Source organism: Moschus berezovskii, chromosome X (assembly GCF_049115385.1).
Source record: "Moschus berezovskii isolate FMDL1 chromosome X, NW_MosBer_1.0, whole genome shotgun sequence".
In the NCBI taxonomy this organism is placed as follows: domain Eukaryota; kingdom Metazoa; phylum Chordata; class Mammalia; order Artiodactyla; family Moschidae; genus Moschus; species Moschus berezovskii.
The window spans coordinates 140240853-140264530 of record NC_142488.1 but is presented as its reverse complement, the minus strand read 5'-3'; the positions used below and the strand labels follow the sequence as shown (position 1 = coordinate 140264530).

Sequence of the window (23678 nt, the reverse complement as noted above, 5' to 3'; positions counted from 1 at the left end):
GCTGCCACTGAATCTCAGTTTATCTGATTCTGAGGTCCTCCCTTCATTGAGTTCATCCTTATATAAATGGTATCCAAATTCACAAGTCCAGCTGTAAGTCAGGATAGACCTTGACAGTGATGAGGACACTTGAGCTGGAGAATGATTGGCCAATGGGGAATGGGTGCCTTCCTGAGACATTGACTATCTCCTCTACTACCCGCTTTGGGGACTTGGACTCAAAGCTGGAGCTGCTTTCTCAAAAAAATATCCATTCCAGCAAAAGCACATAACAGTGTGTGGACTGCTTCAGGGATCTGTAACACTCTTGAAGCCTGTCCCTGGACTCAGGTAAAAAATTATTGCTGGGTGGGGAAAGAACCTTGTGGTTTTAGAGGCCTCCCAAACCCTCCCCTTGAGGCTTTCTTCTTTCTAGTCACCTGCTGCTCCTGCTGCTGCTGCTAAGTCGCTTCAGTCATGTCCAACTCTGTGCAACCCCATAGACAGCAGCCCACCAGTCTCCCCCATCCCTGGGATTCTCCAGGCAAAACCACTGGAGTGGGTTGCCATTTCCTTCTCCAATGCATGCAAGTTAAAAGTGAAAGTGAAGTCGTTCAGTCGGGTCCGACTCTTAGCGACCCGATGGACCTAGCAACACAGTATTTCAGAAAGGGAGACTTCAGAAGAGATCCAACCCCCTTTAGTTTATGGGTGTAGAAACTGAGGCTTGCTGCCTGAGAGGAGTGTTGCGCACCAGCCTTCATGGACCATTACCTGGCATTTTGCAGATGCTGTACCTGCACAGACTCACTTGATCCTTTTCATGTATTTTTTTAAAGGAGTTAATTCTATTTATTTATTTATTTTGACCTTGCTGTGAGGTATGTGTGATCTCCATTCCTGGACAAGGGATCAAACCTATGTCCCCTTTATTGGAAGGCAGATTCTTAATCACTGGATTGCCAGGGAAGTCCTTTGCTTAATTGTCCTTAGACTCTGGGTTCCTATCTGGCTCTGCCAATTTACTACCTCTATGGGTAAATGATGAAATCTTCACAAGCCTTGGTTTTATTCAACTGTAATCTGAGGATCACTCCCAGGGCCATTGTGAGGATTGAGATACTATGCCTGTGTCTGGGCAGGTGACGGCCTAAAGATGCTACATCCTGCTCTGTTCCCTGATGACTGGTCCCCTTTGATGGGATGGGATGTCACCCACAACAGAGTGAACACATCCGGGCCCACGGTGGAGGGGCCTTTGAGCATCTGATTTGGGAGCAAAACCGGGGATACTCACATTTCTAGATACCCACAGTGTGTGGGACCTTTGGCAAGGTGCATACAGGATGAAAAGGCCCTGTCTTCCAGAGTTTTATCCTGATAGTGGATCAGATAGAAGTAGCCATGTAGGGAGCACAGAGGGCAGGGGCTGTAAAAAGATTCAGGGAAAGAGCTATGAGACCCCAAAAGGTGGGGCTTGGCAGTGAAGACCAGAAAGCTTCAAAAATCAGATGTCAGCCAATCCCCATATTGAGCAGAATGTATGATGGGAAAATCCCAGTAGAATCAACAGTTCTGTGCTCCAGCCAGTAAAGCTGATGGCAACCCTGACTGTCTTTGAGATGCTGTCCTTCCACGGGCCCAGCCTTCCCTGAGCCACACAGGTGACTTCCAGTGCCCCACCCACTTTGCACTCACGAGTTGCCTAATGGCTGATCACCCTCTGCCTCGTGGCACAGCCGGGGAAAAGGGCAAGCAGAGTATGGGACTGCGGCCCAGCTGGGCTCTTTGTTGGCAAGTTGTGGCTACTGCTTTGTCACTAGAGTCCCCTGTGTGTCTAGGGGTGCCATGAGGAATGCACTGGTGGAGGCAGGGGGAAAGGCAGCTCCACGTTTCCCACAGCTAGGCTGCTGTGGAGGTGAGAACGCTATGAGCTAAGGAGTTGTACTCATTACGCAGGCAGAGTCTTCCCCAGCCAGCAGTCCTGATGCTGGGGCCTCCCACGCAGGCCTCGGCAGGGCTCGTGTGACCCCAGCAGGTCTGCCGGATCAGCTTACCCCCCCACCCCCTGGTCCTCCCCTCTCGCATCCAGTGCTGAAGTGAAAGCTCTCTGGGAAGCCAAGCTCCCAGCTAGCAGAGGTCATTTTAAAATAACCTGCAGAAGTCCTTTGAAGACATCGCTGTCGTGGCAGATAAAGGAAACTCAGGGGCTACAGCGTGCCTGGATTTTTAAAAAGCATCTGACAGTGTTGGGCTTGGAGATGAATGGGCGACATGGGTAATGGGGAAGGCCGGTAGGTGGTGTGAGGGCTGAATTAAAAATAGCACCTGGCCCTTTTGTAAGTGTGTCTTTGAAGGGTCTCTCCTACGAAATGCCAATGGCTACACTCAGTTTCTCTCAAGCCAGACTCATCCATGAGCCCATTTATTTCTTGCCAACAGAACTTCAGCCTCTTCAATCCAGCTGCAGGGCTGCCTCCATAACCCTGACCTTGGAAAGGGAACCCCCAGGCACAGCATTTTGGACTCCCAGCTAAGACTCCCCCCATGCAGGTCTCCAGCTTCTGTGTTGCCCTTCGCCTTAACTATTGAATACAGTAGTGCAATAGGGATGCAATATGATGTCAAGCCTACGTATAACCACGCCCTCCCAAGATCTAATTAACACCTGCCAACTGATGGTCACTGTGGCAGCAAGTCTCAAGGGCCACATGGACTGGGGGCACTGGATAAACCCCCTCCACGGGATTGCACTTGGTCCTCCAGTATCTCCTATTTGAGAAGCATGGCGGTCACTGACAGTGTGCTGAACTGGTGGTGGGAGAGCAGGGTTTGGGTTGTGTCCCATCATTTGTTAGGGGTGTGGCCTTGAACATATCACCTCCCTTCTCTCCACCTGGTTTCCTGATCTGTGGGGTGATGACTTCGGTGGTTCCTCTCACTCCAAATCTCTGTGAGTCCATCCTGACATTTCTTTCTGGACCTACCTGCATAAGAATCACCTGTGGGTAGAAACAGGCAGATCACTAGGTCCCTGGCCAGGCTCTTGACTCAGCATCTGAGGGCAGAGCTGGGGGACCTACACAGCTAACAAATTGTCCAAGGATTCACGAGCTCTGCAGAATCTGAGAACCACTCTGCCCTTGCAACAATGAGGTGCTTTGTAACCTTTTGGACAAGGAAATCTTTGTAATGTGTTGTGAAGACCTCCCGGTGTGCTGCACAGCACCTCCTTGTATAATGCACACTTGTATTCACAGGTAGATTGCTAGCTACAGTGGGTTCCGTTGCTTTATTGCCTGTGAAACTGGGGCTTGGCCTCCCTGGCTGGGTGTTGAGCGTTAATAGAGTGCCTACCCACTGGGCCATGTCTTTGTTCCCTTCATGCTTCCATCTTTTTCTTAAATTGAAGCATAGTTGATTTACAGTGTTGTGTTAATTATTGCTGTACAGCAAAGTGACTCAGTTACATACACACACACACACACATATACTTTCTTTTTCATATTCTTTTCCATATGGCTTATCCCAGGATATTGATTATAGTTCCCTGTGTGATAGAGTAGGGCCTTGTTGTCATGCTTCCATCTTTAAAGGCCAGCTGTGACCTTTGGATTCCATGTAGATGTCTACTCACTGTGCATGGAGAAGGGATTTTGGGAAAGGCCTGGGCTGGTAATGAGGTTCTTAGAAAGGCGTGGAGAATGGAGCAAGCTGGAGAAAGAATCACCAATGAAGGCTGAGGGTTCCTGGGAGGGGAACCTCTTCTGATTTACTTCTGTTCTTTGCTTCCTTGCATGGTACTTGGTGCAAGGTGGGTGCTCACAGTGTGTCTGTTGAATGAGTGACCATATACACCATCCTCACCCATACACTCACACACATACACATTTTTTCATACATTCGAGTTCTTCCTGCATTCTAGATGTTTCCAGGCCCTTTAAGAGCCACCCATGTCCTCCTTGGTGTTTGTGGGTCTCAAGTGAAGTGCCCTTCTTCCCTTCCTCCTCCCAGGAAACACGTGACGCCTTTAGTGGGCATCCCAGGTTGGGGGGTATGAGGGGCTGCAGCTGTGGGAGCCCACCCTCTGCTCTCACCGTCCTCTCCCATCAACTCAGGGGTGGCAGGTGACCCCAAGTTTCCCCTTCCATGCCTCGAGATGCCAGGAGAGAGCAAATGACTTTTGCTGTTCTTCTATTTTTAATTACAAGTAACTGGGAACAGAGTGAAACATTTTAGCAATTTAATCTTAGTGTAAAATCGTGTATTTTCCCTTCATTAACTAAAAGGGAAATCAAATGGCTTATCAAAGGTTGAGCTTCCCATTTGAATACGAGTCTGAGATTCCTGAAGCAGGATTTGTAACAGCTATAAAAGGCCCTCGGCTATCTCTGGGGACCACCGGCTTTATCATGCTGACTGCAGCATCATCCAGTGACATTTGGACGTGGAGTCAGGCGGGTTCACTGGCGGTAGTCAGCCCTGCCTGTTGGCTGGGTTCCTGAAGCTGGCGGCATCAAATCTCTTTTGAGTCACAGAGAAGCAAGCAGAGGCTCCAGTTGTGTATTAAATATCTACAGAGGCAGAACAAAATCAGCCCACAACCTAGTGGCTCCACACCATGAACAATTGTTATCTCACGATTTGTTTGGGTTAGGAATCGGTAAAACTTAGCTGGGAGGCCTTTTAAAAAGTTGCCATCATGATTGCTACAGTCACTTCCAGCTTTGACTAAGGGGGCCAGTGATCCTCTTCTCTGCTCACTCACATGCACCTCTCCAACTGGCTGTGTTGTGGCAGGGCAGCTGCCTCCCCCAGGAGGAGTGACCCAAGAAAGAGTGAGAGAGTATGAGAACTTAAAGAAAAGAAAACCATGATGGAAACTAGACTGTCAATGATCTAATCTCAGAAGTTACATGCCATCACTTCTGCCACATTCTGCTCTGTTAGAAATGAGTCATTGGGTCCAGCCCAAATCTAGGATGAGGGTAATATCCAAGGGGGCATGAATACCATGAGGAGGGACCACTGGGCGATATCTAAGAGGCCACCTTCCATACCACTTACTGCCATTTGCAAGGGGACCTGGGAAGAGAAGTTATCGTTGAAGACGAAAGAGTAATTAACACCCTCTTCAGACCCTCCTTCAAACAGTCTTCTTCTTTTCTTCTTTTTAGGACTTCTCTTCACCTCCAAAACATCCTCATAGGGTTCCTCATCAATTTATGGTGGGAACAAATAAATCACCTTAAAAATTTTGACCTCATGAGAAACTCAGTTGTACAGGTAGGAATCGGTTGTACAGGTAGGAATCGGTTGTACAGGTTTCTGGTGACGGAAACTGACAGAGGTCTCAATGTCTCAATATGACAAAGTGTGCAGCAGTCCTGAAAAAGCATAGTCCCTAGAGAAGGGAGGATAGAGGATGGGAGCACCATCAAGGCTGACCAAGAGCCACTATTGGTGTTTTGTGAGAAAGAGGAGAGAAACAGGGTGAGTAGTGACCACAAAGAACAGGTTTCAGATGGAAAGGTGGAAAGATGACTCAGGGTATTTTGTTGCATATGCTATAGTATGAGGTTTCCCCCTTGTCCCCTCTACCCTCTCCAGCCTTCTTCAGGGTCCCTTAGGAAAGTTCTGCCTTACTCCTCAAAGCATTCTGGAGTTGGGTATGTGATTCCTTTGCCGAAACACTGGGCTGAGCTTAGCCTCAGAGTAAGCCAGTTTCCTTCCAGTTACAGATTTCTCTGCTTTCAGGATATGCCTTGAGGAGCAGATCTTAGTCATCACTCCACCCCCATGATATGGCCCAGTCTTGGCAAACCTAGACTAGGTATCATAGACTGGGGAATGTTTGTGGGGTCAGACCATACACTCATATCCACATCTTTCTATGGAACATCTAGCAGGTACCAGAACCAGTGCAAGGCTAGAGGGGAAGCAAACAACACAAAACAGCTCTTGTCCCCTAGGGATGGAAGACAGGGGACAGAGGAGCTAAGACACAATGACATAATAAGAACACGACATAATATAGCATGTACAAGAAGGCTTAGGAGATGGTGTGAGGGTTGAGCCAGGGGTAGTATGACTTGTGGCTGTGGGTGGGGAGAGTGTGAGATTTCCTAGAGGCTGGACTTGCAGATGTCAAGGGAGCAGGATTCAAAATCAGTGTAGAGACAGACGCAAGCATATTATTGTGGGAAGCTGGGATCCTCCATGTGGCTCAGGCTTGGGGTCCACACTCAACTGTGGTGGGGGGCAGGGTAGCGGTGTCAGCATCACTTTGAACTTCTATCCAGAAAGCTTTGAAAGCCATACAAGGGAGCTTCACGAGTCTTCAGAGGGATTCAATAAATCCATCGTGCTTTGCTCTGGTATATGTCTGGCAGCTGTCTGTTGAGTGGGGTGGCTAGAGGTTTGGTCATGATCTGGGTTAGCAGGACTAGACTCCTGGATCAGGAGAGTGGTCAGGGGTGTGGACAGGAAGGACTGGGTGCGAGAAGCAAAGCAAATTCGGACTCCCTGGGGCTTGGTAACAGGTGGGACAGGTGAATTCAGGAGGAAGGAGGAGGCCTACCTGGCAGGCTTGAAGCCAGGATTGCTGGGGAAAAGTGACTGCAGACATACACAGGGAGCACTAATCAAAAGGCCTGGGGGCTGGCCAGCTTTGTGAGGATGGTGCTGAGGATGCTGTTGGCTGATCTAGCAAATGCAGAACCAGGTATTCAGTTAAATTTGCTTTTCAGATAAACATTAAATAAGCTTTTGGTATATAGAAGTATAAGCCATACAGTATTTGAGATAAGCATAACTGTCATTTATGTATATTCAAAATTTATTCTTCATTCGTCTGAAATTCATATTCAGCCTCCTGCCTTTTACCTGCAGCCCTAGCTGAGCAGCCCTGTCACCTGGGGGTCAGGCTTGGCTGCCTGCCATGCCTCTTTCTGGGGAGGAGGTCGAGCAGCAGTGGTTAACTGTGTGGGTCCTGGAGTTAGAGCAGCTGAGTTTGAATCCACTATCTGCCGCTTATTACTTGTGTGACCTCAGGAAGTGACTCAACCTCCCTGAAAGCTCATGTAGGAAGTGGGGAGAATGAGTCCTGTCTTGACCACCTACCAGGGCAATTGTGGGGGCCAAATGAGGCAGCAGCATGTGGTAGTGCTTTGAAAACCACGCAGCCTCTCGAAGCAGTGTGACAGTCCCCGTGTGGGTTGGCTATGGATTGGAGAAGTAGGCTGAAGAAGATGAATATTTTGGCCTCATTAAGAAACCTGCTGGCTGGTGTGGGATTTGGGGCTCTAATTAATTCTAAATATCCAATACTGAGTGGAAGCTTTTTCTTTCTTCTTTCTGGAAGCTGGGGGAGGGGAGGAGAGGGGAGCAGACTGGCACTGTCCACGCACTCCCACCACTGGGACTTCATCATGTCCGAGAGAGAAATATTCTCCAAATAGCTTGCACTTCATTTCCCTGAAGCTGTCATGCAGCTGAGACCAGAGCTCCAGGTCCTCCCACGTACCTGTGTCATTGTCACACTGCCATTCCCTGAATCCATTTCTGCTCCTCAGCTGCCTAACTCTGGCAAGGGGAGGGGCCAGGAGCCTGAATTCAAAGTGCATCTCTCCAAAGGGGTGGGGCCTTGGAGGCAGGCAGGGCTGTCAGAATACAGGGGAGACAGGCACTCGAATCGATCACAGCCTGGCACTTGAATAGAATTCCAGTGAAAGGGCATATTTATCAGAAAACAAATAGAGGGGTGGCAGGTATCAGCACAGAAAGTGTGTGTGTAATTGTGATTTGCCTCCAAAGCTTGACAACCAAGTCAGGGCAATGTGAAAGACACAGCCAAGGCAAATGATGGCAATTCTCATCCCTTTTATTGCTTGAGCTGTGCAGTGGTCACGGCAAAACCAATCACAAAACAAAGCCACAAAGCACAGAACTCCACAGCCTGTTGGCGGATGCAAAGATTCCCTGAGTCAAAATGCTAGGACCCTAAACCTGCCCAGACATGGTCAGATGGCTGTGTGTGTGGAGGGAAGGGCCATTTGTTTCTTACAATAAATTCAGGAAGGAATTTTTCCTCTTTTGGCAGTACAATGCTGTCCCTGCTCTTTAGATTAACCTTAAAGTCTGGTATGGGCAGAATTATGATTCCCCATCCCCCCATCTTATGTTGAAATCCTAATCCCCAGTAGCTCAGATAGTGACTGTATTTGGAAATAGGGCCTCTGAAGCAATTATTAAGATAAAGTGAGGTCAAGGAGAGAGGCCTGAAAGGAAACCAACATTGCCACCACTCTGATCCTGGACATGGATGGATCCAGCGTCCAGAACTGTGAGAAGATAAATGTCTCTAGTTTAAGCCCCCCAGTCTGTGGGCCTTTGCTCTGGCAGCCTGATCGAACTAATATGGGACTATCCCTGCTGGGGTCTTCCTAGTACAGTCGTTTCCCATACAGTTATTCAGGCCTTACAGGGATGTACTGGTCAGAACTTTGCAGTGTCTCAAACCACTGGACATCTTCTTGGCACTATAATTGTATTTAGAAATTTCAAGGGAAACGGTTTAGATTTAAACCCCCTACAAGCATATCTTATGGCAGAATGTCAAAATTTCACATGAATATTTAAGACATGGTGAGTTACCACGAGTTTGATGGTATCACTGACTCAATGGACGTGAGTTTGGGCAGGCTCCGGGAGTTGGTGATGGACAGGGAAGCCTGGCATGCTGCAGTCCATGGGGTTACAAAGAGTCAGACATGACTGAGTGACTGAACTGAAATGAGTTACCCTAAACAAACTTGCTGCTTGCTTCTGGAAAAGTATTAAGATTTAAATCATGGAAAATCTTGTAAGCCAGTGTTAAATGTTGCTGTTCAGTGGCTCAGTCATATCAGACCCTGCGACCCCATTGACTGTAGCATGCCAGTCTTCCCTGTCCTTTACTCTCTCCCAGAGTTTGCTCAAACTCATGTCCATCGAATCAGTGATGCCATCCAATCATCTCATCCTCTGTTGCCCCCTTCTCCTCCTGCCCTCAACCTTTCCCAGCATCAGGGTCTTTCCCAATGAATCAGCTCTTTGCATCAGGTGACCAGAGTACTGGAGTTTCAGCATCAGTCCTTCCAGTGAATATTCAGGGCTGATTTCCTTTAGGATTGACTGGTTTGATTTTGCTATCCAAGAGTCTTCTCCAACACAACAATTCAAGGCATCAATTTTTCAGCACCCAGGCTTCTTTATGGTGCTACACTCACATCTGTGGGTGACTACTGGAAAAATCATAGCTTTGACTAGATGGATCTTTCTTGGAAAAGTGATGCCTCTGCTTTTTAATATGCCATCTAGGCTTATCATAGCTTTCCTTCCAAAGAGGAAGCGTCTATTAATTTCATGGCTACAGTCACCATTCACAGTGATTTTGCAGCCCAAGGTGGAGGGGGGGGGAACCTGTCACTGCTTCTACTTTTTCCCCTTACATTTGCCATGAAATGATGGGTTTGGATGCTGTGATCTTAGTTTTTTGAATGTTGAGTTTCAAGGAAGCTTTTTCACTTTCCTCTTTCACCGTCATCAAGAGGCTCTCTAGTTCCTTTTCACTTTCTGTCATTAGAGTGGTATCATCTGCATGGCATGGCTCATAGCTTCATTAAGCTACACAAGCCCCTCCATGATGACAAGACTGTGATCCCTGAAGGCACAATGTTAGGTGACTAGGTGATGAGGATGTAATGAAAGGTTTTGATCAGGGAATCTGACCTGGATTATTTCTGTTCTGCAATATTCTAGGTGTGTGCTTGCTTCTTGCTGCTGCTAAGTCACTTCAGTCGTGTCCGACTCTGTGTGACCCCATAGATGGCCTCCTACCAGGCTTCCCCGTCCCTGGGATTCTCCAGGCAAGAACACTGGAGTGGGTTGCCATTGCCTTCTCCAATGCATGCAAGTGAAAAGTGAAAGTGAAGTCACTCAGTCGTGTCCGACTCTTAGCGATCTCAGGGACTGCAGCCTACCAGGCTCCTCCGTCCATGGGATTTTCCAGGCAAGAGTGCTTGAGTGGGGTGCCATTGCTTGCTTCTTAGACAACATTTAATTAAGATACCAGTAATTTAAAACCCACAACTCCTACCTGAGATCTGGAATGGCTAAGGTAGGGTATGAGGGTGGGAGAGGAATTAGGCAGAAGTTTTAGCCTTTTATTTTTTTATTGGATTTCTTGTTGGTACCTGTGATGGTTAATTTTATATGTCAACTTGACTGGGCTAAGGGATTTTCAGTTAGCTAGTAAAACATGATTTCTGAGTGTGTCCACAAAAGTATCTCTTTTGGAAGACTAGTATTTGAATCAGTGGACTTGAGAAAAGAAGATTCACCCTCAACAATGCATGAGGACATCATCCAATCCTTTGAAGGCCTGACTAGAACAAAAACTTGGAGGAAGAATGAATTCAGTCTCTATGCTTGAGCATAGATACATTGAGGAAACATTGAAACACCGAGGAAACATAGAAACATTGGGGAAACATGCATCGTTTCCTGTCATTGGATGTAGGTGCTTCCAGTTCTCAGGCCTTTGGACTCAGACCATGACTTCATTGGCTTTTTTTTTAATGTCAAGATTTTCAGTCAGAAATAATCCACTTTACAAATGAATTGTCTTTATTTTTTCTTTTTAAATTAATTAAATTTTAATTGAAGGATAATTGCTTTATAGAATTTTGTTGTTTTCTGTCAAACCTCAACATGAGTCAGCCATAGTTATACATATATCCCCTTCCTTTTGAACTTCCTTCCCAACTCCCTCCCCATCCCACCCCTCTAGATTGATACAGAGCCCCTGTTTGAGTTTCCTGAGCCATACAGCAAGTTCCCATTGGCTATCTGTTTTACATATGGTAATATAAGTTTCCATGTTATGAAAGAGTAACGTCAGCTTCTTGATTCTCACGCTCTTTGCACTCAGACTGGATGACACCACCAGGTTTCCTTGATCTTCAGCTTGCAGGCAGCAGATCATGGGACTTCTTGGCCTCCTGTAACAGTGTGACACAGCTCTTACTTCATATATATATATATATATGGTGGTTATTGTTATATGTTATTGATTCTGTTTCTCCAGAGAAGTCTGACTAATACATTGCTCATGGTTGTAGAGATGGTAAGTTATAGAAGACAGTATGGCAAAGGTGGATTGGATACTCACCACTTCTGCTTTCTCTCCCTAGACACAGAGGAAGACTACATTTCTCAGGCACATTTGTGGTTACCTTGGGGCATATGACCAGGTTCTGGCCAACAGTATGTGGGCAGAAGTGACAGTGTGGCATTTCTAAGCCTGGCCATAAGGTTTCCTGTACAACTGTCCACGTTCTCCTTGCCCCTTGTTTAGAGACTGTGTAAGCTCTCTGTTGAAGACTGCAGCATCACTAGATGGAATTAACCTTGATCTCTGGATCACTATGTGGAAAAGCACCACCAATGAAAACTGCCCAGTCCACATTTGATCTTGATGTCAATGAGGGATTCATCTTTACTGTGTTAAACAGCTGAGAACCAGGGGTTGTATGTCACAGCAGCTGGTTCTACCTGTCCTGAGCAATACAGGAACAGAGAGCTTTGATGATTCATCAAATAATTATTGAATGTCCATTATATTCCACCTACCATGTTAAGTGCTACTGCTGCTGCTCAGTCGCTTCGGTTGTGCTGACTCTTTGGGACCCTATGGACTGCAGCCTGTCAGGCTCCTCTGTCCATGGGATTCTCTAGGCAAGAATATTGGAGTGGGTTGCCATGCCCTTCTCCAGGGATCTTTTCGACCCAGGAATCGAACCTGCATCTCTTACATCTCCTGCATTGACAGGTGGATTCTTTACCACTAGTGCCACCTGGGAAGCCCAGGTGCTAGGAAGTGCTAGGAATGAGCCAATCAGACATGATCCCTGTACTCTGAATGTCCAGTTCCACGATTGCACAGATATAAATAAAATTCAAACTGTGGTATGTGATAAAACAGAAACGTACATGGCTTGGTGAGAATGTATAATAAGGGGGTTTGACCTGTTCTGTGGGGGAGGGGACTAAGGACGACAGTGACAGCTTACGTGTCTGAAGGATGTGTAGGTGCTACCTAGGTGAGGAAGAGGGAAGTGCTTTCCAGGCAGAAGGAGCAAATAGCTTATGTGTCAAACTGAAAGGAGGCCAGAGGGTTGATTCTTTGATAATTTTTAGCTAGAGTAACCTGCTCATTAGTCAAAAACTTGCTCATTTGGTTCTTTTAATAGTATCCCTTCCTCATCATTAGGGCTGAGCTGCAGGAATGCCTTCATCCACATTTCTTATATACCAGAGATTCTAAGACAGAGAGAAACAAATGTGGTGAGAGGGAACTTTCTGAATGGATCCCTTGGCATAATCAGGGTTCCATTTTAATGATAAACAGGAGCTTCTCATTTGAAGCTATTGTAGTTTATCACATCAGAGCCAAGGATTATTGACACTAAAACCTCAACAAGGTGTCACAATCTGCTTGGGGACCCCTTAATCCATGGGATATTGATACCACCGACCATAACAACTTCTTCAGAGGGGAAATAAAATAACTGCATGATATTGCTGCAGCACAATAAAAATGGAAGTTGTAAATTTGACAATGTGAAATAGTTTATTTTCTTTTTTATAGAACAGATGTTGTTTGACCTAGAAGAAGGAATAATATTATAGGAATTGTGATCAGTCTGAAGGAAAAAAAGGGACGTCTAAAAATAAAATACAAATAGCAGCTGCTTGAATTGTCTTCCTAATATATCAGAGTTGACAGCTCTTACTTTTTCATTTGAGTTGGGATTTGCAAGGAGGCATTTGGTTGGGAAGATTGTTTCAGGAGGGCATCCACCATGTGTGGCGCATGGCCCCTTCTGGCACCAAGAGGCCTCATAGTCACAGGATATCTCTGAAGGTCTGGCATTAAACCCTGGAACTGAAAGCAATCTCAGATCTGTGAATCAGAGACTCTCAAGAGCCCATATCTTTTGCCATGGCATGCCCTGGCTTTCTTTCTCTTTCTCTTCCCTCCTGACCACTGATTTTGACGACACACTGACATGTAGATTTCCATTTGTGCACATGGCCCCTATTCTCTACCACCATCTTATTTCTTCTTCGGTAGAGGATCTCATGGAAAACTGTAAAGAGGAAGAAAATGTAATTATGAAACCACTATAGTTTGAGAAGCATGGAGAAACCTTTCAATTAATGGTTTTGTTCAATTGAAACTTGCCATTAGTTACAGACAAATAACAGTTATTGGTTTACTCACAAGATGTTGCAATCTTGTCTTGTTTTTGTCTCCTCCAGCTGAATCTACTTTAGGAACATCACCTTTGGGCTCTGACTTGCTCTCATTCCTGGGATTATCTTGATTGGAACTATCAACATGGAACCACATGGTGTGATTCTGGGTCCTGTCCCTCAGCCCACAGGAACTAGCTATTCCTTGAGGACACAATTAATGACACCCTCAAGCTCCTGTCAGCTATGTCTCACTCCACAATGGTTACCCAGACCATGTCTTCCCTGGCTCCAGTAATGATCTGTTCCCTTGAGTCCTGCTACTGGCCTTGGCTTCCTTGGACCTCTTGGTAGCAGCAATCTCTTGATCCATATCTGAACTTACTTTTCCTCCTAAACCCTTCCCCCAGTTTCTCACTTCAGCCCTGTGGAATACAAACACTCAGCCCTGTTTCTTTTCCTTCACCCAACATGTCTTGCTGAATACAACTCCTAAAATCCCTCTTACATTTGTCTACTTTCCTGCTATCTTTACCTCAGTTTTGGCCCCCATTGTCTCTTGATGTTGTTCAGTCACTAAGTCATGTCCAACTCTTTGCGACACCATGGACGCAGGCTTCTCCATCCTTCACTATCTCTCGGAGTTTGCACAAACTCATGTCCATTGAGTTGGTGATGTTATCTAAACTTCTTGTCTCTTACTTGGACTATTTCAACAATCTTCCCATGTCGGTAGAGTATTTCCTCCTTTAATCCATCCTCTGCTCTTTCTGGAAGCCAGAGGGGTCTTTCTAGAATAGAAATCTAACCAGCTACTTCCTTGATTGAAACCTTTCAACAGCTTTCCATTACTGCAATGATAATTCAAACTTTTAAATGGGGTTTCTTGATCAGGCTCTGGCCTGTTTCTCCAGCCTTGTTTCTTGTTTCTTCCTCCCCAGTCAGACTAGACTTGGCTCTCAAAGCAGACTAAACTTCATTGCTGCTGCTGCTGCTAAGTCACTTCAGTCGTGTCCGACTCTGTGTGACCCCATAGACGGAAGCCCACCAGGCTCCCCCTTCCCTGGGATTCTCCAGGCAAGAACACTGGAGTGGGTTGCCATTTCCTTCTCCAATGTGTGAAAGTGAAAAGTGAAAGTGAAGTCGCTCAGTCGTGTCCGACCCTTAGCGACCCCACAGAGGTCCCCATAATATGTCTTGTTCTTATTCATCTCCAGGCCTTTGACCATGTGCTTCCCTTTGCCTGCAATCCCCATTCCCCTTCATCTGACACAGTGTTGTTTTTCCTCTGATCTCATTCTAGATGCCACTTCCCCCATCTTAAGTGCTGGCTTAGCCCCTTACCTATCTTGATTAACATGCTGATCACGATGAATTTTGGACTTTCCTAGTGGCTCAGATAGTAAAGAATCTGCCTGCAGTGTGAGAGACCTGGGTTCAATCCTTGGGTTGGGAAGATCCCTTGGAGAAGGGAAATGGGTACCAACTCCAGTATTCTTGCCTGGAGAATTCCACGGACAGAGGAGCCTAGTGGGCTACAGTCCATGGGGTTGCAAAGAGGCAGACACAACTGAGCGACTTTCACAATGAATTTTAATGGGGCTATATGTATCTCTTCCTGCTACTTTGTGATCTCTTTGAAGTTCAAGGCCACATCTTCCATGCTATATTCACGGTCCCTTACATGATCTCTGCCCACAAGGAGATCACAGAGTTGCCTGCTACTTTGGGTACAGTAAAAGTTTGTAACATAAATGCAGAAATGACAACTGAGGAGCAACTTCCAGGCATGACAATTGGATGCCCCTGTCCAGTGCTCTGGTGCTTCTTTTTCCTTCCTGTAGATGATAACATGGGTCCACAGGCAAGCTCTGCGTTGCAGAAATTGGGAGGTCTGGTTGCCTTGCTGTTGGCAAAAGGCGTGGGGATCCTTTTGGAAGTTCATATATTTCCACTAGTAAGTCTTGACAAACAGCCTGTGCTCTGCTGTAGTTGACATTAAAGAAGACCAGCAAGCCATTTTTTAGATGCCAGAGCAGCTGAAATTCAGATCGCGGTAGAACAGATACCATCCATTTTTATTTTTATACAAATGTGCTGAATTCCATCCCTTTCTCTGGGCTGCCCCGTCACAGGGGAATTCATGATGTTCACTGGCCATTTATTTGTCTCTGGCCTTGCTGTTCTCTGAGGGAAGCACGTCCTTTGGATTGATGGCACAATTGCTGCAAAGGGTACTATTTTCAAGTAATATCAGGAGGCTTTTGTATTCTGTGGCTCAGTGAAACCAGGGAGATGCAGCTTTGGTTACAGAGAGAAGGAAGCTTTGATGATCGCTAAGCAAACCCCAAGTAATCCTGCAGCCTCCTGCTAGGATGGAGGGTTGGGATTGGAACAGAGCCAGAGTGTGACTCTATTTGTTAGGTCGTGACCGCCTTAATGCCACAGGCATTTCCTGAATATCTGTTATGTGTCATTACGTCCTGTTTTCAGGAAGCCCCTTAGTCTTTACAAAATGCCTTTTCAACCCATCTCTCCCTCCCCAAAAGGTAGGTTTATTTTCTCTTCCTTCTTTCAGCAGAGTTGGCAACAAGAAGACCCTTCTGAGCACCCTACAATTTGGGACAATTGCAATAGGCCCCTAGGGTAACTGGAACCCAGTAAAATTGATGGGAAAGTGGCACTGCCAGCTGCCTGGGAACCAGTGAAGGGAATAGCAACATACTGACCATTTCCACAGCTGCTGGAGATCACACGCGCTCTCTCTACACCCATGGCCAGGGTTCATGGCTCCAGGTGGGATTTCCCTGAGGACTCTGCATGGGCTGTTAAGTAGAAGCTTCCACCAGCTGTTGCCCACTTAAAAGTGCTTGCTGACTTGTGCCTGTGTCTGTGAGTGGGAGGGAATCCTACCAATTCTGAATTCAGGCAAATTAAGGTTAGACACGTTCCTTTCAAACTGTATATGGTTTATGACAAACAAAACTTGGATTCATTCCTGGAAGAATGATTTGACTGTTTTCTTCTGTGTCCACTTGTACTATGTTTCATTTGATTTATTCTTACCAATGCTCTATATTTTTAACCTTTTAGCCTCTTTAGTGGAGTTGCAAGACCAGCCTGTATCAAAAAAAGGAAGCTGAGTTTCCTGTTTGTTCATTCTGTACTCACTCATTCACAAATGTTTGTTGAACCCCTTTTATGTGTCAGGCACAGGAAGAGAGATGAAAAGAGTCAAGGTCCTTATCCTCAAAGATCTTGCATTTTTGTGGGGGAAATAGATAATCAATAGTCTTCGTAATAAATGTAAAATTGCAGTGATGACAAGTTCTGGTCCAAGGATCAGGAAGGGCTCTCAGAGGAAGTACTCTCATGATCAAATCTCTTAGATCCTCCAGGATCTTTCTCTAGGTAGCCAGAGATGCTAGGCCTGGCCTCAAGGACAATTGCATGGAGACAGAGTTCAGTTTTACAGACAACATCACTGCTCTTGGCAAGCATGGGGAATGGCCATGTGGCAAGTTTGTGGAGTAGCTTACAGCAGGTGTCAGTTTCATTTTAAGTATACAATCCCCATTTGACATTCCATCCGATAATAGCTTGAGCCAAACTTTTGGGAGTATTTATTCCCTGTGAGAAAGTGAGTATCTGTGGTGCTCACTTCCATCCTCAACTGGTAACAACATTCCTAAGTTTCCTGGCTTCTAATTTTGCAGGCTTTCAAGTTGGCCTCTCCATGGAGGCCACAGGACATAACTGGGATGAACCAGAGGGATGGGATGGGAGGGAGGTGGGAGGGGGGTCAAGATGGGGAACACATGTACACCTGGGGCAGATTCATGTCAATGTATGGCAAAATCAATACAATATTGTAAAGTAATTAGCCTCCAATTAAAATAAATAAATTAAATTTTTAAAAAAAGAAAGAAAAAAATTTTTAATTAGGCAGGTCTGGATTCACATTTTGGTTCTGCAACTTCCAAGTGTGATCTCGAGCAAATTTCTTAACTTCTCTGTTTCAGTTTCCTTATGTGTTTTTTAAGTGTACAGTTCAATGATTTTTATTGAGCTTACTGTGTTGCACCACCATCACTGTAACTCAGTTTTAGAACATTTTCATCACATTTTCCTCATCTATTATAGGATATGAATAATACTATTAATATTAATAGGTTTTTATAAGGATGAAATGAGATCTTTATAAAAATAGATACTTCTGTGTTTGTAACACAGAAAATGTTTTAAAAGAATGGCATAGAAGGTTACTTCAGCAAAATACCAGATGAAGAAAATCTAAAACTCTGCCCCTTGAGAAAAAGAATGAAAAAATGGCAGTACTATGAGAATCCACATTGGAAATATGCAAGTTAAATGTTTTCATCAACCCAGGGGAACACTTAAAAGTACACAACTGAATCTCAGTAATAGCAGCAAGCTTTATGGTGTTTTCATTGACCCTAGTCCAATCCACAACCACCCGTTGCAGAGATAGTCTTGAAATTAACAGCCCATATTCCTGATTCTGGAGGGAGCAGAACAGATTTCAAGGAAAGAATTGTCATTATTTCATCTGTCTGGTGGTTCCTTGGAAGATCTACTCGAAAGCTTTCTGTTTATTTTACCTGACTCAGAAGTCACCCAGTGCTAAAGTTGCTACCCTGGAACATATATCAAAAACACTTACAGGCAAATATTTTTGCCTCTGCTGCTTGAGGCAATTGGTAACACCTAGGACAAACACTAGACTAACCAAAAGTGTTTGGGGGAAAGGCTGGGGGTTGAAATGTCTATAAGTGTATAAAGCTCCCCAAATTGATATCATCCAGTTTTAGCAAAAGGAAGAAAAATGAACAGGGCCTCAGAGACATGTGGGCCACCATCAAGTCTACCAACATTTGCATAACAGGAGTCCCAGAAGAAGAGGAGACAGACAAAGGAGCAAAAAGAACATCTAAGGAAATAATGACTGAAAAAAATGCCCAGTTTTTGGAAAAACATTCACCTGTACATCAAAAAAGCTCAGCAAATTCTAAGTAGAATAAACTTAAATAAACTGGATGCATCACAATAAAATTGTTGAAAGACAAAGATAAAATCTTGAAAATGACAAGAGAGAAGTGACTCCTCACATACAAGGGAGCCTCAATAAAATTAATAGTTGATTTCTCACCAGAAACTATGTGGGGCCAAAAGACAGTGGGATGAAACAGCCAAGGTGCAAAAAGACAAAAGTCATTCAATCAAAGATTCTATATCCAGGAAAACATTGTTGAAAGAAATTTAAGAAGACCTAAATAAATAGAAAGACAGTCCATGCTGATGGATTAGAAGACATTAATAATATGATTAAAATGGCAATACTCCCTATATTGATGTAAAGATTCGATGCAATCTCTACTAAACTTACATCTATCACAGAAATTGACAAGCTGATCCTAAAATTCATATGGAAACATAAGTGAATATCAATAGCCAAAGCAAAATTGTAAGAGAAAGACAAAGTTGAAGAACTCACATTTCCTGATTTCAAAACTTAATACATTGTGTCAGTAATCAAAACAGTGTGGTAGTAAGCATAGAGACAGACAGATCAATGGAAGAGAATCAGGAGTCCAGAAATAAACCTTACAGTTATGGTCAATTGATATTTGGCAAGGATGGCAAGAAAATTCAATGGTGAAAAATAGTCTTTTAAACAAATGGGACAACTGGCTATCCAGTTGGGAAAAGAATGAATGTATCTGTACTTCACACCATATACAAATATTTACTCAAAATTTATCAAAAACCTAAATGTAAAAGCTAAGCACATTATGCAGAAAGTGAAAAGGTAATCCACATAATGGAAGAAAATATCTGCCAACCATATGCTTATAAGGGATTTGTATCCAGAACAGAATTTGGTAATAAAAAGACAAATAGCAAAATTAGCAAATAGACATATTAATCTTAGTAGACATTTCTTCAAAGGAGATATGTAAATGACCAAGAAATACATGAAAAGATGCTCACCATCATTAGGGAAATACAAATCAAAACTACAATGAGATACCACTTAACACTTACTAGGAAGGCTATAATTTTTTTAAAAAATGGAAAGTGCAAGCATTGGCAAGGATGTGTAGAAATTGGAATCCTTATACACTGCTGATGGCTGTGTAAAATGATGCAGCTGCTATGGAAATCCGTTTGGCAGTTCCTCAAAAAGTTAAATATAGAGTTACCATGCGACCCAGCAATTCGACTCTTGGTATATATCCAAGAGAAATGAAAACATATGTCTGCACAAAACTTGTATGCAAATATTCAGATTACCATTACTCATAATAGTCCAACTACTCAAATGTTCGTACAGTGGAATATTATTCAGCCATAAGAGCATTAAGTACTGACATAGCTACAGCGTGGATGAACCCTGAAAACATTACGCTGAGTGAAAGGAGCCAAACACAAAATCCACATATTGTATGATTCCTATTTATATTATACATCCACAATAAGCAAATCCATAGAGACAGAAGGTAGATTAGTGCTTGCCAGGGCATGGAGGTATAGGGAGGGGAGTAGGAAGTGACTGCTAACAGGTAAGTGTTTTTTTTTTTTTGAGGTAGGGTAATGGATATGTTTTGGAATTGGATTGTGATAATGGTTGTACAACGTTGTGAACATACAAAAAACCCCACATTGAACTGTGCATTTTAAATGGTGAATGGTATGTTATATGAATTTTATAGACTTTATTTTTTATTTAAATTTTATTTTCATGGAAACACTGAGCAAAGGTACAGAGGTTTCCCATATACTCCCTGTCCCCTACCTCCCAAAACATACAACCTCCTCCAGTATCAGCATCCTGTACCAGAGATGTACATTTGCTATAACTGATGAACCTACACTGACACATCATAATCACTCAGTCTCAGAGGCTATAGTCTATAGTGGAACCCATATCTCCTATAGTTTATAGTAGGGTTCACTCCTGGTGTACATTCTACGGGTTCCAACAAATGTTAATGACATGTACCCATCATTAACAGAGCATAGAGAGTGGTTTCAGTTCAGTTCAGTTGCTCAGTCGTGTCCGACTCTTTGTGACCCTATGAATCACAGCACGCCAGGCTTCCCTATCTATCACCAACTCCCGGAGTTCACTCAAACTCATGTCCATCAAGTCGGTGATGCCATCCAGCCATCTCATTCTCTGTCGTCCCTGTCTCCTCCCACCCCCAATCCCTCCTAGCATCAGACTCTTTTCCAGTGAGTCGTTTTACCATGCTACAAATTTGTGCTCTGCTGATTTGTCCCTCCTAATCCTCTAATCCCTGACAATAGCTGTTTTACTATCTGCATAGTTTTGTCTTTTCTAGAATGTTATACAGTTGAAACCATGTAGTATGTAGTCTTTTCAGGTAGGCTACTTTCACTTAGTAAGCCATGTGAATTTTTTCTCAATAAGAAGTTGCCCAGAAAAAGGGGTGGGACAAATCATAGTAATGCCATGGTGTTGGTGGTAGTTATTATTACAAAAACTCCTCGAGGAAAAGAAACTAGAAATAATTTTTCACTCAACATTTGTTAACTTACTACAATATACATGGGATAATGTATTCAAATATAAATAAGGCAAGATGGCTCAAGGCACTTAGAGTTTAGTAGGGGAGAAAGACATATAAATAGAAAATTAAATTATCAGTTATTCATTGAACAAATATTTCTTGGATGCCTCATAAATGCCAAGCCACGTATAGTGTGGCAAGTGTGGTCATGGGATGTCCATCAGGGCATGTGAGCCTAGGGTGGGGGGAGAAGACAGCACCCTGGTCAAATTCACCCAGCAGTGGGGTCAGTGTAAACATGACATTCTGGAGGGTTAAGGACATACTGGATGGAAAATGTCTGAAACAGTGGGTCAGGATGGAGAGGGTACATGAAGATACTTAACGCAGAAAAGAGAAGGCTTGGTGAGAACTAATTGCTTTTCCCTAAGTGTCTGATCCCCAGTGAGCAAGGAGCAGTCTGAAGGGGTCAGGCTCATGGGGCCAAGGTGAGGCACTGGGAATGGGTGTGATGTGTCATCCTGGTGGATGGGCAAGGATCCGAGGGGCTGTACTATAAGGAGAGGGCCAAGGTCAAAGCATAAAACAAGTCTAAAACAGGGCAACAGCTTCAGGGCCAAGACAGGAACAGAAGTTTAAATACAAAACCAAACCCAGGGTGGGTGAGAAGGATTTGCGAGTAGGGGGAGCAAAGTGACTCCACGATCTGGAGACAAATTACCTTCATTTGAGCTTCATAACAAGTTCGGCCACTTGCTAGCTTAATGACTTCAAGCAATTCACTTCACTCCTCTGTGCCTCAGTTTCTCCAACTGGAGATAGCAATGAAAGAAAGTGTAAGTGTTAGTCATTCAGTTGTGTCCGAGTCTGCGACCCCATCTACTGTAGCTTGCCAGGCTCCTCTGTGCATGGAATTCTCCAGGTAAGAATACTGGAGATGGTTGCCATTCCCTTATCCAGGGACTAACCCAGGGATTGAACACACACTTCCTGTATTGCAGGCAGACTGTGCCTGACAGGAAGACACGGCTTGGAGAATGGACCTCAAGGAGAGCCCAGGGGCTGCCATTTAACCACAAATTTCTCTCCTCTCCTAACAGTTCTACCCATAGAACTTTCTTTGGATATCCAAGCCCCTCTCAGAATGTAAATCCGTTTCACCAAGTCCTTCTAGAATCTGAAGATTACCGATGAAATTGGAGTTGCAACAGGGGCCACAGTGACTGAGTAGGAGGGTCTGTAACTGTGGTGGATCCAGAGGAATGCTTCCCAACCAAGGCTACACAATGGAAACACCTGGAGCTTTTGTACTATATGAATGCCTGGTTCTCACCTCCATAGATTCAGAATTAACTGTTGGTGTGGATTCTGGCCATAGGCCTGTTTTGAAAAGCTCCCCAGGTGATTCTATTGTGAGGCCACGGTTGAGGACCACTCAGCTAAAGATAATGACAAAGCAAGAGGAAGTGGTCTAGACCAAGTAGTTGACCTGGGAAACTTCAGTAGTCTCCATTTCTTTCAGTTCACCACTTTTAACATATGATATGCATGACACTATCCAGAGCAGTGACCCAACCTGCCTGGATGCACGGGCAGGCAAGTACCACCAAGCTTCAGATACACAAGGGCCTCTGACTGTGGAAGTATGGGCTTTCCCTGGGCAATGTATGCCTCAGAGAGCCAGGAGCCTTGCTGGGTGCTTCCATGCAGATAGTGGTTTACAGGATTAGCTCTTTGAGTGAGTAAATAATGAATTTGTAATGCTAATTTGGAAAAGGATTTGTTTTGCTAATTTCATTTATTTTGGGTTATTTGCCTTAAGGATGTTGGAATGTGTTTACAACAAAGAAGACTAGATCTTAACCCCCTTTTTTATTTATTAGGCGTATAATTGTTTTGGGTGGTCAAATAAAGGTTGATTACCTAATGTGGTATAATGTGGCCATAATCTGATTACCACAATCTCCACAAATGGTGATGTGATATATGTGTAAAACCATCAGCTACCAATCTTATAAACATGAGCAAATGGACAGCAGCAGGATTTTGGCCTCCAGTCTACAAAAACATAAAGAGTACCAACTTTCTAAGCCAAGGAAAAAGCAACACATGACTTGCCAAGGTTCACAAAATTGACACTCTGTGCTAGCTATAAAATTAAGCTAAGATTATCCTGCAGTCACAAAATCTGAGATGATAACCCACCTGAAAATTGCCACTGGCGGCTCTTGGACAAAAAAAAAAAAAGTTTGTCATATGGTTGAGGGTGCCTTGCCAATTTACTACAAATTTCCCAGTCAAGGAGGCAGATAAACCACTGAAGTCCCTTCAACCATCTCAGTAAGTGCTCAGCTTGTCAAGACATGGACTTGCTTAGGACCAGGCTACTTCTGTGATGGAATTATCCTTGAGTGTGGCTGTTGTGCACAGCAATTATAATGTGGCGAGCTGAGAAAGCACTTAATCTTAGAGAAGATGTTCAGTGTGGGTATGTAGCGTCATGACCTGGCTCCTGTTTCTGGATCTACCCCCCTGTGTCTCCATATATGAATTTGGAACTCCTCTTTCTTCCATCCAGCAACTGTTATGAAGTGCTCACTAAATGCAAGGTATTAAAGGTTCAAAGATGAGTGTAATATGGTCATTGTGTTTGAGGAACTCATAGTGCAGCAGTCAGTTTAGGCATATGGATCAATGTAACAGAATAGAGTCTAGAACTTGACACCCTCATATACTGTTCTCCACCACTAATGCTTTACCTTGTGGAGAATGCCACATAAATGGATATACCTTTAAGATTCATCTACAATGCTTTTAAGATCCATCCAAATTGGCACTTATATC

General features: G+C 44.2%; 1 pseudogene; it reads left to right on the top strand.

Moving 5' to 3' along the window:
* Window positions 1-2253: 2253 nt before the first annotated feature.
* Window positions 2254-23678, top strand: part of LOC129564042 (pre-rRNA-processing protein TSR2 homolog pseudogene) — a 123423-nt pseudogene continuing 101998 nt past the window's right edge.